General features: G+C 36.1%; 1 protein-coding gene across 2 annotated transcripts in view; it reads right to left on the minus strand.

Moving 5' to 3' along the window:
- Positions 1 to 13,300, minus strand: part of TENM4 (teneurin transmembrane protein 4) — a 1,164,499-nt gene that overhangs the window by 736,697 nt on the left and 414,502 nt on the right. Inside the window, exon 4 of one of the 2 annotated variants that reach the window (XM_031963710.1) lies at positions 9,734 to 9,834. The exons of the other annotated variant lie outside the window; for it this stretch is intronic. The gene's annotated coding sequence lies outside the window, so the exon portion shown is untranslated. The remainder of the gene's footprint in view (positions 1 to 9,733; positions 9,835 to 13,300) is intronic. 2 annotated transcript variants of the gene reach the window in all.

The raw sequence follows: 13,300 nt of genomic DNA on the forward strand, positions 1-13,300 counted from the left end.
AGAGAGAGAGAGAGAGAGAGAGAGAGAGAGAAGGGAAAAAGAAAGAAAGGGAGGAAGGGAAGAAGGAAGGAATAGAGGGAGGAAAGGAGAAGGGAGGAAGGAAGGAAGGAAGGAAGGAAGGAAGGAAGGAAGGAATGTAGGAAAGAAGTAAGGAAGGAAGGAAGGAAGGAAGGGAGGGAGGGAGGGAGGGAGGGAGGAAGAGAGGAAGGGAAGAAGAGAGGGAGGAAGGGAGGAAGGAAGGAAGGAAGAAGGAAGGAAGGAAAGAAGGAAGAAAGACCTTTCTGTAGATAATTACATATAAATTTTTCTATGTGTCTAGAGATCGGATCAGGAAAATTTTATTCTCAATGTGTTCAATTGAATTTATGTTCATTCTCCATAAGAGGTTGTATTTTCTATCATATGTTAGACTTCACAAAGCACTTGTCTCACAATACAAGTGTGTTTATTCCCATTTTTATAGCCTTGTCCAATATCATACAACTAATGAAAATCAGACAGGATTTGAACCAACCAAATTTGGAGTATTTGACTCCAAATACAGGACATTTTCCTTAATTTAATGCTGCCTGACACATCCAGTTAATAAATCATCAGAGCTGTTAAGGAGCTAACCAATGGGATTATTCACAGTGGTACAAGGCCTTCTTTACAGATCTGTATCCACAATTAATTTCCGTTCCAAGTCTCCAACAGCATCATCAACCTAAGCAATCTGCATGCAAGACAACAATGCCTAATTATTTGTGGTCAATCACAGTGCTGAAGATTAAAGCCCTGGCTCAGTTCTTGACATAGAATCTCTCCTAAGTTAAATAAGGCTTTCCAGGAGTTAAATGGAAAGCTCTCACCACTACAAGCCACAAACCATTTCCGGTACCTGCAAATGTTGGATGTTTCATTTCTTCCACTCAAGAGAAGAGAAGCTTGATCTAGAGCCTGGAGGACAAGGACTCCAAAAGTGAAATAGATTGCCTCAGGATCCAATGGACTTCAATTCTCACATAATCACTTCTGAGAATTGATGGGAGCCTCAGTGGTCTAATCTAGCCTATATAGTTTTATTCAATGTCCTCTTCAAATTATCATAATAATTTCTAAAAGGAAATTTTATTGGAGACTTATGTAGTAGAATGAAATCTCTTCTCCTTTGAGTCAAGCAGCATAAGTTAATTAAAGAATCTCAGAGTTGAAAGGAATGTCGTGGCCACCTAATCCAATTTGTACATGAGAGAGAATTCCCTCTACAATGTGCGTTGAGTTCATTTGGTGTTTGCTTCAAGACCTCAATTTAATTCAATTTACTAAGTAGTTATTAGGTGCCTACTGTTTCAGGAATGGTGCTGGGAGTGAAGAAAGCAAAGACAAAAATGTCCCTACCCACAAGGAGATTACTAGTGAGCATACGTGAAATGCCATTTTTCTACATTAAGTTATAGTATAATGAAATCCACCAACTGTTTACAGGGGGTGGAGGCGGAAATAATTAATTCCCAAGAGAGCACATTCTACTTTTATATTAACTCCAATTATTGGTAAGGTGCTGTTTCTTCCCCCCCCCACCCCACCATCCATATTCTGACTTCCACTCTTATTCTTGATCTTAATTTGTCATGGAGGAAAAGCTTAATTCCTTTTTGAGGCCACAGACCTTTCTGTCTCTAGGTTAAGTATCTCCAGTTTCTTTAACTTCTCCTTTTATTCCATCTGATCATTTATCTAGGCCATTTAAAAATTTGCCTATGAGTGCTAATAAGCACCCTCTCATAGCAGTCCTAAAAGGCTGCCTGGGACCTCCATAATCCATGTCTCTAGTCTTTGAGAACTATTCTTTGAAACTCCCATATTTAGGCCCAGACCAGTTGAGTGGTGATTGAGTATGTGTAAACTAGCCCACAAGAAGCACATGATAATCTATTATAGTTATGGCTAAATCTAAATGTCAGATAGTGCTGCATCCATATATCCTATCCAGGTCCCCATATGAGCCAGATTACCATGTGTCTTCCATAGTATTTGGACACTCTTGCTCATTCTAAGAACTTATTGCTCTTGCTTTAGTGATCAAATTGATAATGCCATTATTGTGAAGAGGGTTATCAACAGACTGACATCTATATCAACTCATCATATTGTTTACTCATTTCCCATCTCATAACTCCTTTTCCCACTCTTCATATACATATAAACATGTACATATATATATATATATGTATTCACACACATACATATGAGAGCATACACAATATGTATATATAGATAAATATATTTTATATAATATTAGTTCATATTAGAATATAAGCTCCTTGGGTGCAAGGATCTTTTTTTTATACTTACACAGTGATTGACACACATTAATATTTAAAATTGTTTTCCTCTTTCCTCTCTCTCTTCCTCCCTCCTTCCTTCCTTCCTTCCTTCCTTCCTTCCTTCCTTCCTTCCTTCCATCCTTCCTTCCTTCCTTCCTTCTTTCCTTCCTTCCTTCCTTCTTTCCTTTCTTCCTTCCTTTCTTCCTTGACTACCTTTTGGTCTCACCATTCATTGTTTCAACTCTTGAGCAGCATACTGTATTTAGGCCCCTTCATTTCTGAATTTTGTCCACCAGAATAACAGGAGAGACTTTTCTAAATACTTTGCTGAAATCTAGGTATATTATAGTTATATTTTCCTGATCTCTTGGTCTAGTAACTTACATAAAATCTTCAAAAAAAGGAAAAGAAAAATCAGAAGATAAAGAAATAAGGTTCCTTTCACAACAATAGGTAGGGGGAGAATTTTCATTTGAATAAGGGAAAGGAGATCATACAAGATAAAACAGATAATTTTGACTGAAATTAAACAGGTTTTTTTCAGAAAAATTCATTGAAGATAGACTCAGAAGAGAAACAGTAGAGTAAGAAAAATGTTTACATCAAATCTAAAAGTTTGATGTACAAAACTTATGGGGGATCCATACACATATACTCTAGGATCCAATATTAAATCTCTGGTATTCAAAACTCTTCAAAAAGCATTACCTTCCATCCTTTCAAATATTCTTACATCCTACAGTCCTTCCCCATGTGCTCTTTGATCTGGTGACAATGGCCTCCTTCCTATTCCTCAAAAACTATATATTCCATCTCTTAGCTTGAGGAATTTTCACTGGCTGTCCTCTTTGCTATAATACCTACTCTTCTCATTTCTGCCTCCTGGCTTCCTGGGTTTACTTCAAATCCTAGCTATAATCTCATCTTCTACAGGAAGCCTTTCTTGGTTCCCCTTAACACTACTGACTTCTCTTTGTTGTTTATTTCCAATTTATCTTATATTTAGCTTGTTTTCACCTCGTTGTTTGCATGTTGTCTCCCTCATTAGAAAGTGGGTTCCATGAGAACAAGGATTGTATATATGTATACACACATGATCAAAGGACATGTGCAGTTTTCAAAAAACTGTAAACTACAAATGACCACATAAAAATATAAGTCCAAAACATCACAATAAGAAGTATGTAAATTAAAACAACTTTGCGGTTTAATCTCGTACCATGGTACAGATGAAAAAACAGTCTATTTGAAAGGGGTTATGGGAAAGCTGGTTTTCAACTGATAAGCACACAAGAAAAGTAACTAAACTGACCACAAATTTGTCCCGGGACTCATATTACCAGGCACATCCCTGAAGGCAGTTCATGAAAGAAAAAGTGCCAATGCCTTCTGTCTTTACAAAAAGTCAATTTAAAAAACCTAATGGGGTTATCTCAAGGAATAATGAGTCTTCCAGTTAGTAAATAAACATTCATTAAGCATCTATTATGGGCCAAGGATTGTGCAAAGTGCTAGAGATACGAAAAAAATTAAAAACAAAAACAATAGTCCTTGTTCTCATGGAACCCACACTCTAATGGGGGAGACAGCATGCAAACAGCTATATGGAAACAGGCTAAATACAAGATAAATTGGGAATAAACAAGAAAGGGAAGTCAGTAGTATTAAGGGGAACCAAGAAAGGCTTCCTGAAGAAGGTGAGATTATAGCTAAAACTTGAAGTAAATGAGGGAAGCCAGAAGGCAGAAATGAGGAGGGTGGGTATTTTAGAGAAGAGGACAGTCAGTGAAAATTCCTCAAGTTAAGAAATGGAATAGATAGTTTTTGTGGAATAACAAGAATGTCACTGGATTAAAGAGCACATGGGGGAGGGCTGTGTAAGGTGTAAGAAGACTTGAAAGGATGGAAAGTGATGATTTTTGAAGAGCTTTGAATACCAGAGATTTTATATTGGATCCTTGAGGTGACAGGAGGCACTGGAATTTATTGATTGAAGGGAATGGTGATATGATCTGACTTGTGCTTTAGGAAGATCACTTGGAAGGAAGGATGGACAGGAATGAGGAAAGACTTGAGGTAAGGAGACCAACCAGCAAGCTATCAGAATAATTCGGCAGGAGATGATGAGGGCCTGCCCCAAGGTGATGGCAGTATAGGAGAAGAGAAGGAGACTAGAGGTGTTACAATGGTAAAAAGCACACACCAGAGGACTTCTCTCATAGTTTAAGTTGGGGTTGGAATCAAGATCCTTTGAAATCCCTGTAATGATATGATTCTTTGATTCTAAAATTCCAAAATGACTTAAGGTAATTCTGAATTAATGTCTAACTTTTCTGAGCATTGTCTGAACATAATTGCATCTATCTTACCTGAGAGCAAAAAGATTAGATTTTGTATTAGGTGGCAAATAAGTTAAATAGAATGTAATCTACTGGAAGAGAGCCGCTATTTATTTATTTTCATTATATCTTCTATTATCACAGTGTATTGTACATAGTAGGTGCTTAATGATAATTGAACTGAATTGAAGGCCTGGAAATACTTGCAGAGGTTTAATTCAGACACTTCTATATAAGACATATTCAGTAACAAACATTTATCAAGTGCCCTCTATATGCACCACCATTTGGGGGAGTTTAGAGGTGGAGAGAGAACTGCCTTTCCCATAACTTAAGGGACTCACTTAAGGGATTAGGGCCTATTTTGAATTTGAAAACTTGCCAAGGCTTATTAGAATACATTAGTCCATCTGTCCAAACATATGTCTATTCATATTATCAACCCTAATTGCCCTCTACCCCAATATATACAAAAATTTCAGCTTCATATGCAGTCATGCATACACATAGATAGTATCGTCATCATCATCATCATCATCATTTCCATAGCTAACATCTATATTGTGCTTTTTACATGTTAGATACTATACTGAAGACTTTAAAGAAATATCTCATTTGATCCTAAAAATTACTCTGGGAGGTAGATTCTATTATTAATCCCATTTAACAGGTGAGAAAACTGAGATAAATAGAGGTAAATGACTTGCCCAGGAACACAGAGCTGGGAAGTGTTTGAGGTCAGATTTGAACTCGGATTTTCCTGCTTCACAAGGTCTGATGCTTTAACCATTCTGCCACTTAGGTATCTCATACATAAATTCACACACATCCAGGAACATGGACAGAAATCCAGAGACACACAGAGATTAGTCTCAGGATGTTTTAACTAGATTGCAGAAAATTTTAGGATTCAATTTTACTGAACACTGAGACCAACTGAGTGTTGTGAATTTGAGTGTAGGTTGTATATGTGTCTAAATTTTCAAAGAATGGACATAAACCTCTATACAAGAACTCTACAAATTAAAATTAAATCTTTTACAGATGATTCAGAACAAATGAATAAATGAAAAAAGCTTTTATTAAATGCTTGTTTTGTGCAAAGTGATATGATAAACACTGGGAATACAGATCCTGAGGTGAGGCAGTCTCTGTTTTCAAGGAGCTCACATTTTAATAGGAAAATACAACCCATTCAGGAAATTTTGGCTGAAAATTAAGTGGAAAAGCCCAGTAGTTTTTAAGGTACAGCGCCAAAATAGGGCCATGCATTGTCTTAATTGCCATTTCTATGAAGTAGGGGAGCAAAATACATCTGTTAAATCACTTAATGGCACCAAGGACTTGGGTGGTCAGAGTTTGCTTTTTGGCTCTTATGGCTGCTGAGAAGGCAGAGGCTTCATTACTAGCAGAGATAACTGCCAAGCTTATACCCTTAAGGGCTGTCCCTCTTGAGGATTGCTTTCAGATGCAGATTGTACATAGAGTCTATGGTGCTTTTCCTGGGGCTCTTGGACTTAGCTGCCTGGAGATAGCAGCTGGGGATGGTAGCAGCTGGGATAGCAAGCTCCTTCTCCATGGTGCTGATATCAAAATGATGGCAGTAGGGGAGAGACTAGAAGCAGAGTCAGTGGTTTGGAGGCAGAGGATGCTGGACTATCCTCTAAGTGTAAGGGAAGGTAGTAGGTGAGATAGCTATAGAGGTTCAATTTACCTAGCATATGCTGTCTTTTATCTCTCCCTGCCTTGCTGGTTCAGATAGGGGGCTTTTCTTTCCCATTGGTGTTAACAAGATGTCAGTTGGTTTTGGAGGCAGTGGGGATGGCGGCCTTTCTCCTCAGTAATGACTATAGGAATTGGGTTAGAAGCAAGGTCCTCAGAGAATATTATTATTATTATTATATTTATTTTAGATATGTACACATCTCTCTGTATGCATTCTTTTTTTATTATAGCTTTTTATTTACAAGTTATCTGCATGGGTAATTTTACAGCATTGACAATTGCCAAACCTTTTGTTTCAATTTTTCTCCTACTTCCCCCCATCCCCTTCCCCAGAAGGCAGATTGACCAATACATGTTAAATATGTTAAAGTATAAATTAAATACAATATAAGTTATATGCATTCTTTTTATAGACTATCTCTTTGAGAGAAAAGATGGCATCATCTGAACTTTCTATGTTCCCCAGCTTTTAGCATGGCATTCTGAATATAGTAGATGTTTAATAATATTTATGGAATTAGAAGATGTTTCTGATCATTGCAGGACTTTAGAATGATCATTATGGGCATTAATTCTAATTCCCCAGGAATATATAGAAGGAATAGATAATTGAGTTGAATTTGCAATAATCGTTTTGTATCCTACCTTAACTTGAGGTTCATGAACCTACAAGGGATTTGTGAATAGGGAATCCATAAAATTGGATAGGAAAAAAATAACATCTTATTTTCACTAGACTATAGCTGAAATTTGTCATATCCTTCAATTATTTTCAAGCATCACTCTCAGAAAGGATCTATGGGCTTCTTCAAACTGCCAAAGGGGCATACAATATCTAACCCCCAAAATGTTAATTACTCCTGAACTAGAAGATATGTTTTCATATAAATCAAAAAATATAATTTTCTTTTGTTTGTTCTTGTACTCATTATCCTGACCATATAGGATAATAGATCTAAAGCCAGAAAGGAATTTAACGATTATGTAATTCAATAATAATAATAGCTAATACTTAAATAGTACTTTGAGATTTGCAAGGTATTTAATATATTATCTCATTTGATCTTTCTTGCAGCCCTGTGAAGTAGGTACTATTATTATTCTTGCTTTGTAGATGAGGAAACTGAGGCTGACAGAAGAAGTACAGGGACTTGCTCAGATCACAGAGCTAATTAACTATTTGGGGTGGGAATCAAAAACCAGGTCTTCTCAATTTTGAGTCTAGGATGCATGCAAATACATACACAAAGATGTACAGATAGGTCTACCTACAAATTCATATATATGTAGACATTAGTATTCATATATATATAGTCCTGTGACTATAATCCAAAGAGTTTTAAAAGTCTGAGGGAAAAAAAAGCAATAATCTTAATCTCTGTATTCTCAGAAGGTAAAATTAAGATCAATAAGAAGATGTTATAGGGAGTTAGAGTTTGGTCCAATACACCAAAGAATTTCTTAACTAAGAAAACAATTTGAAGTTAGAGTGTTGATTTTATGATGTATCTGTTGCTGCAGGCATAGAAGTAGAGGCTACATGACCAACCATTAAAGATGCTATAGAAGAGAACCTTGCATTGGAACAGAGGAGTGGAGTAAATAGAATCCAAGTTCCCTACCAGCTCAGCTATGTGAGGAGTTTATGAAACCTACAATCCCAAGTAAATGATGAGTGTACTGGGCTGCAGTTTATTTCCAAGAATGACTTGTGGAGGAGTAAGGGCATCAATTGAATTGGATAGAAGTAAGGATAGATGAAGACAAGTAGACACTGAGTACTGAGCTCATGTTTATATGAGTTCACTTCACCAGCTCCGAATTAACTGCATTCGACTACTGTGAAAAGCTGGTGATTGTGCTTGCTAACTACTTGCCACTGATCACTGAAATAGTGGATAATCAGAGAGAGGTCATAAGACTGATGAAAGGCAAATCTTATCCCAATTAGTAAAAAAGGCAGTGGCTAAAGTCTTCAAGCTATTAACCAGTGAATCTGATATTGATTTCTGGCTATTGTCAAACAATGCTTTTTCCTATTAAGTCACTTTATTTTTTATTTTAAACCAATGACTTGTATTCTCATTCTCTTACCCTTCCCTCATCATCTCCCCTTCTCCACTGAAAAAGCAAGAACACAATTCCTTGTAATAAAATTGTATAGTCAAGCATAAACAATTCCTAAATTGGCCATATTCAAATAAGTGTTATCAAATGGGTGGCACATGAACATTTAGAAAGCTTCATTCATCAATCAATGAAAAGCACTTTTTAAGTAACTATGTGGCAGGGGTTGTGTTGGGCTCTGGGGGTAAAGGTCATGCCAGGTTCTTCCTATCATTTTTTCAAAGGGGTAAATGGATCAGTTGATTTCTGCTTAATCCTGGAGAATAGAAGCCTTTGCATAGGGAGTTACAGAGAGATCTGGATTCCATGTTAAAACAAAAATTAAAAAAAAAACTTTTCTAATAAAAAAAAAAACAGTGACTACAAAGTGAAATGGGCTACTTTGGGATATATCAAGTTCCTGGATGACTTAAAATTAATTTATTTTTATATTCAATTATCTTCAAGCACTCCCATTGTCCTCCCTGAAAATGAACAACCAAAACCCTTAAAATTAAAAAAAAAATCACTACAAGTATACACATAGTTCATAAAGAACAAATTCCCATATTAACTAAGTCTGAAAATGTGTCTCTCTGTGCATTTTAGGTTCATCACTCTTTTGGGGAGAAAGTGATGTGTTTCATCCTTAGGTTTCTGGTCTTGTTATTTATCGTGAAAGTGATATTGTGAAAGAGTCTTTATGTTTCTCTATAATGTTTATCTTGAAGGCTTTTAATCAGACTGAATGGTCATTTTGCTGGGGATATTTTGGAGATTTCTGTTCAGGGATAGGTTAGAATAGATGCCTTCCAAGATCCCTTTCACTTCAGATACTGAGAATCAGTCTTTAAGAGAAGAAGTTATTTAAAGATAATAAGAAGTACAGTCCAAAGACCACATTGGCCTGAAGCTATTAAAAGAACCAGAGAAAGACCTTCAGCATTTAGGTGGATCCTTTAAGAAGGATTTGTGGAAAGACATGGACAAGAATCTCACTGGATGAGAAGACATAGAGAGCTTGTGATATGAGTTGAGATAGCCCTTACAACAGTGAAATCATGGCTTTCTAATAGTATTCAAGAATAGATCTAGCTATACAGTAGGCAAGAACAACATATATCCTCTTCTTCCTGGGAAGTATTTTATGAATTAATAATGAAAAGGAGACAAAGTTTAAGAACATATATTAAAAATTTTCAAGCATAACAGTAATCACAAATACTATCTGAAGTTTAATAAAGATCAACTCACTTTTTTTTTTCTAAATCTTCAGGAAAAGGTCTAAGAATAGTCCATCAAATAATCCTTGAAGTTTGCAATTTTAATTTGGACACATGCTAATTTCAGTCTACCTGTTGAAAGAGACAAGAAAGAAGTCAGTTATACTGGATGTAGATTTTGCTTCAGTGTTGAAGCAATGTTGAAGCAAATTTGCTTCAATGACCCAGAATGTTGAAAGCCAGCTGGTGACTAGTCACTAATTTCAAACTGACAAGCAAACAAGAATCTGTATTCAATACATGAGGAACATTCCCATTACATGGATCTTGTAGTAGGAACAACACTTTCTGGGTTTTCACTTGTAGCTAGCTTTCCCTTAAAAGGTACTGGAAACCATCAAGACTTAAATGGCCTAAAAACTATGATGTGAACTAATTAATTTAACTTTCTGATCACCCAGTGGCTTAAAAGAATATAACTCATGGGCATCAGTGCCCATTAGATTTGGTCTATGTCCTGCTGTATATATGTCACCATATCCTGCTGACCAGCTTTTCTTTTTGGAAATAAAGAGGAACATACCTAATCCAAACAGAACTATGTTTTTGATGTATTTCATTCCCATGCAATGGCTAAGTCAATCAATCTCTTTTTTCATTCCAATGTTGAATTTAAACTATTGGACTGGCTTGAGTTAGGTCAGGCTTGCTTTCTAACAGATAAATTTGATTTATGTGATATATCCATTTAATGTATAATGTATATGTATTATATCACATCATATCTCAATATTACATTGTACTATATTTCCTATATATGGGCCCAAACACAATCATCCACCACAGAATTCCTCTTATGATATCTATTGGTGACAGGGAGTAAAACCTTTGAATACATATCTCACAAGTGATCAATTATTGCTAATTGCAGAGGGGCTCACTGATAGAAGGAAGGTCCCTGATGACACTTTTTTGGCTAAAGCATTTATGTAACAATCTCCTGGAGTAAGAAGGAATGGCTAGCTGAATCAGTGGAAGATCTGATAACCATGCTAAATTCATGGAAACTGGAAACAATGAAATGTATATATGCACACACTCTCCACACACACTTATACACAAAACTCACACATTAGCTCATTGTAGTCTCTTGCTGGAGCTGACCCTAAGTTCTATGAGCCTCTGCTAGCAGAATTTAAGCTCTGATAACTCCTACTAAGCTGGAAAGATTTTGAGTAAGAACCTGGCAATGAACTGCGTGGCTACTGTCAGAGGGTCAGCCTAGTTAAGTGCTGAGAGGCTCATTGTCAGGAGGCTGACTATCAGGAGATAATTTTTTTTTAGCCACAGAACCTCACGATAAGAATCCACTAAGCTATGAACTTGGATGGTTCTGCATCCAGAAAGAAAATATTTGTGTCAAAGGAATCACAAATCTTCTAAGGACTGAAATCATGTATAAATAAATAAATCTATAAATACAGACATAGTGTATCCCAAAAGTCCTAATGTAATTTTAAGTTTTAATGGCTTATGCATGCATATTTATATACATATACAATAAACATATATACATGTGGTGTGTGTGTGTGTGTGTGTGTGTGTGTGTGTGTGTGTATACACACACATACCCACTATTTTGGTCCAGGTCTGTGATTTTTGCAGTATAAGAATTTCCCACTAAGAATACTTTCTCCAGAGAGATCCTCCAGGAAACAGATTTTATTGTAATTTAAATTTTTGGAGTTGTCTGAATCCCGGGAAGTTAAATGGCTTGTATGGGGTAACACAGACTTTGGATCAGAGATGGAACTTGAACCTGGACCTCTCTGAACCTGATGTTAGCTTTCTAACTCATATTACACACCTTCCACATGACAGATTATATGTTTTATACACACACTACATATATATGTATTATAGGAGATATAGAAATGCATATATCCCATTTCTAATATATAATGACTTTTATACTATTACTACACATATGTATGTATACATACATATATATATATATATATATATATATATATATACACATGACAGACAGATAGAAAGATAGATATAGATAGATAAATGAGAGGGTCCATGACCTCGTCCATAGAAAGCTGGTTTTTGAGTCACAAAGTTCTCATTTCTTTCTTATCTAGCCTAAATCCCTGAATGGGTGTTGTCTCAGTCAAACTAAGACCTATTGAAAACCTTAGGTTAAAAAGTCCAAGCTCTTCCATTGCATTCACGGCCATCTCCAGTCATCCTGATTTATAATTGACCACTGGACCAATTCTGGAGGAGAGTGAGGCAGGTGACAACAAAAATCCTTTTAGAATCTCCCTAGTCACATGGGACTTGTTTGTTCTTTGTTCTGGAAAACAACCATAACATCAGGGAGGGGATACCATGAAATGCAAATGAATTGGATTTGAGGGAGGAAAGACTGGGCAAGGTCACCTGCTTTACTTTCTCCTATGTTACATGTTTACAACATTTAAATAATTATATTAGAATATATTTGAAGAGTGGATGAAAAGCAGTTTCAGAAGCAAGATAGTAGTAGGGGAAGAAGCTGGGAACTAGAAATGGCAGAATTTGAAGTGGGTCTTGAAGGAAGCAAAAAAAAAAAAAAACCAAACCAAAACAAAAAACAAAACAGGAGTGGGGAGAAAAACATTTCCAGCATGAGGGACAATTAAGTGAGGGCATGAAAATGATGGAATGGATTTTGTCATATGTGAAAAGTCACAAAATAGGTTACCTTTGATCAAAGTTAAGTCCACCCCCTTTTTATATATAAGGAACTGAGGTACAGTGAAGTTAAATGACTCAAGGCAACACAGCAAATATCTGAGGCAAAATTTGAATTCAGGACTTTCTCACTTCTAAGTCCATTATCATATCAGCTAATCTTTCATTTCTTATCCTTTTCCTTCCTCCTTTATTCTTATCTTAGGCTTTTAGATGATGGATGCCTGATTGAAACCAAGAGTTCTTTGCATCCTGAGAAATAAGCACAGGAAACCATCTAAATCTCTCATGACTGCAATTTACAGTGCCTGGGAGTTCAGTACAGTATAATTAGCAAATGTCTGATGATAATTTATTTTTGGCTTAAAAGCTTGAACAATACAACCATTTGGTGCAATGGAAAAAGAGGGAGACTGGTGCCAGCCATACCCTGCTGGTGTATTTTCTTTATGTTACTTTAACAACAACATATACCCATCCCTGCTATGCTATAGCTGGGAAAGCCTCTCAGAAAGTACCAGCACAAATGGAACCACTGCCTGTATTCAAAGTACAGTAAAATCATTTAGGCCAAATATTAAGCATATAGGGAATATTTGGTGATCTTAATTGCACAGAGCAAAAAAAAAGGTATAAATATGTATACATATATTGGATTTAACAAATATTCTAACATGTTTAACATATATTGGATTACTTGCCATCTAGGGAAGGGAGTGGGGGGAAGAAGGGGAAACTTGGGAACACAACGTTTTTCAAGGGTCAATGTTTAAAAAAAGTATCCATGCATATGCTTTGAAAAGAAAAAGTTTTAATATAAAAAATATTAATTGCCCAGGAGATCCAAATTGTC

The sequence above is a fragment of the Sarcophilus harrisii genome, chromosome 3, assembly GCF_902635505.1.
Source record: "Sarcophilus harrisii chromosome 3, mSarHar1.11, whole genome shotgun sequence".
In the NCBI taxonomy this organism is placed as follows: Eukaryota; Metazoa; Chordata; class Mammalia; order Dasyuromorphia; family Dasyuridae; genus Sarcophilus; species Sarcophilus harrisii.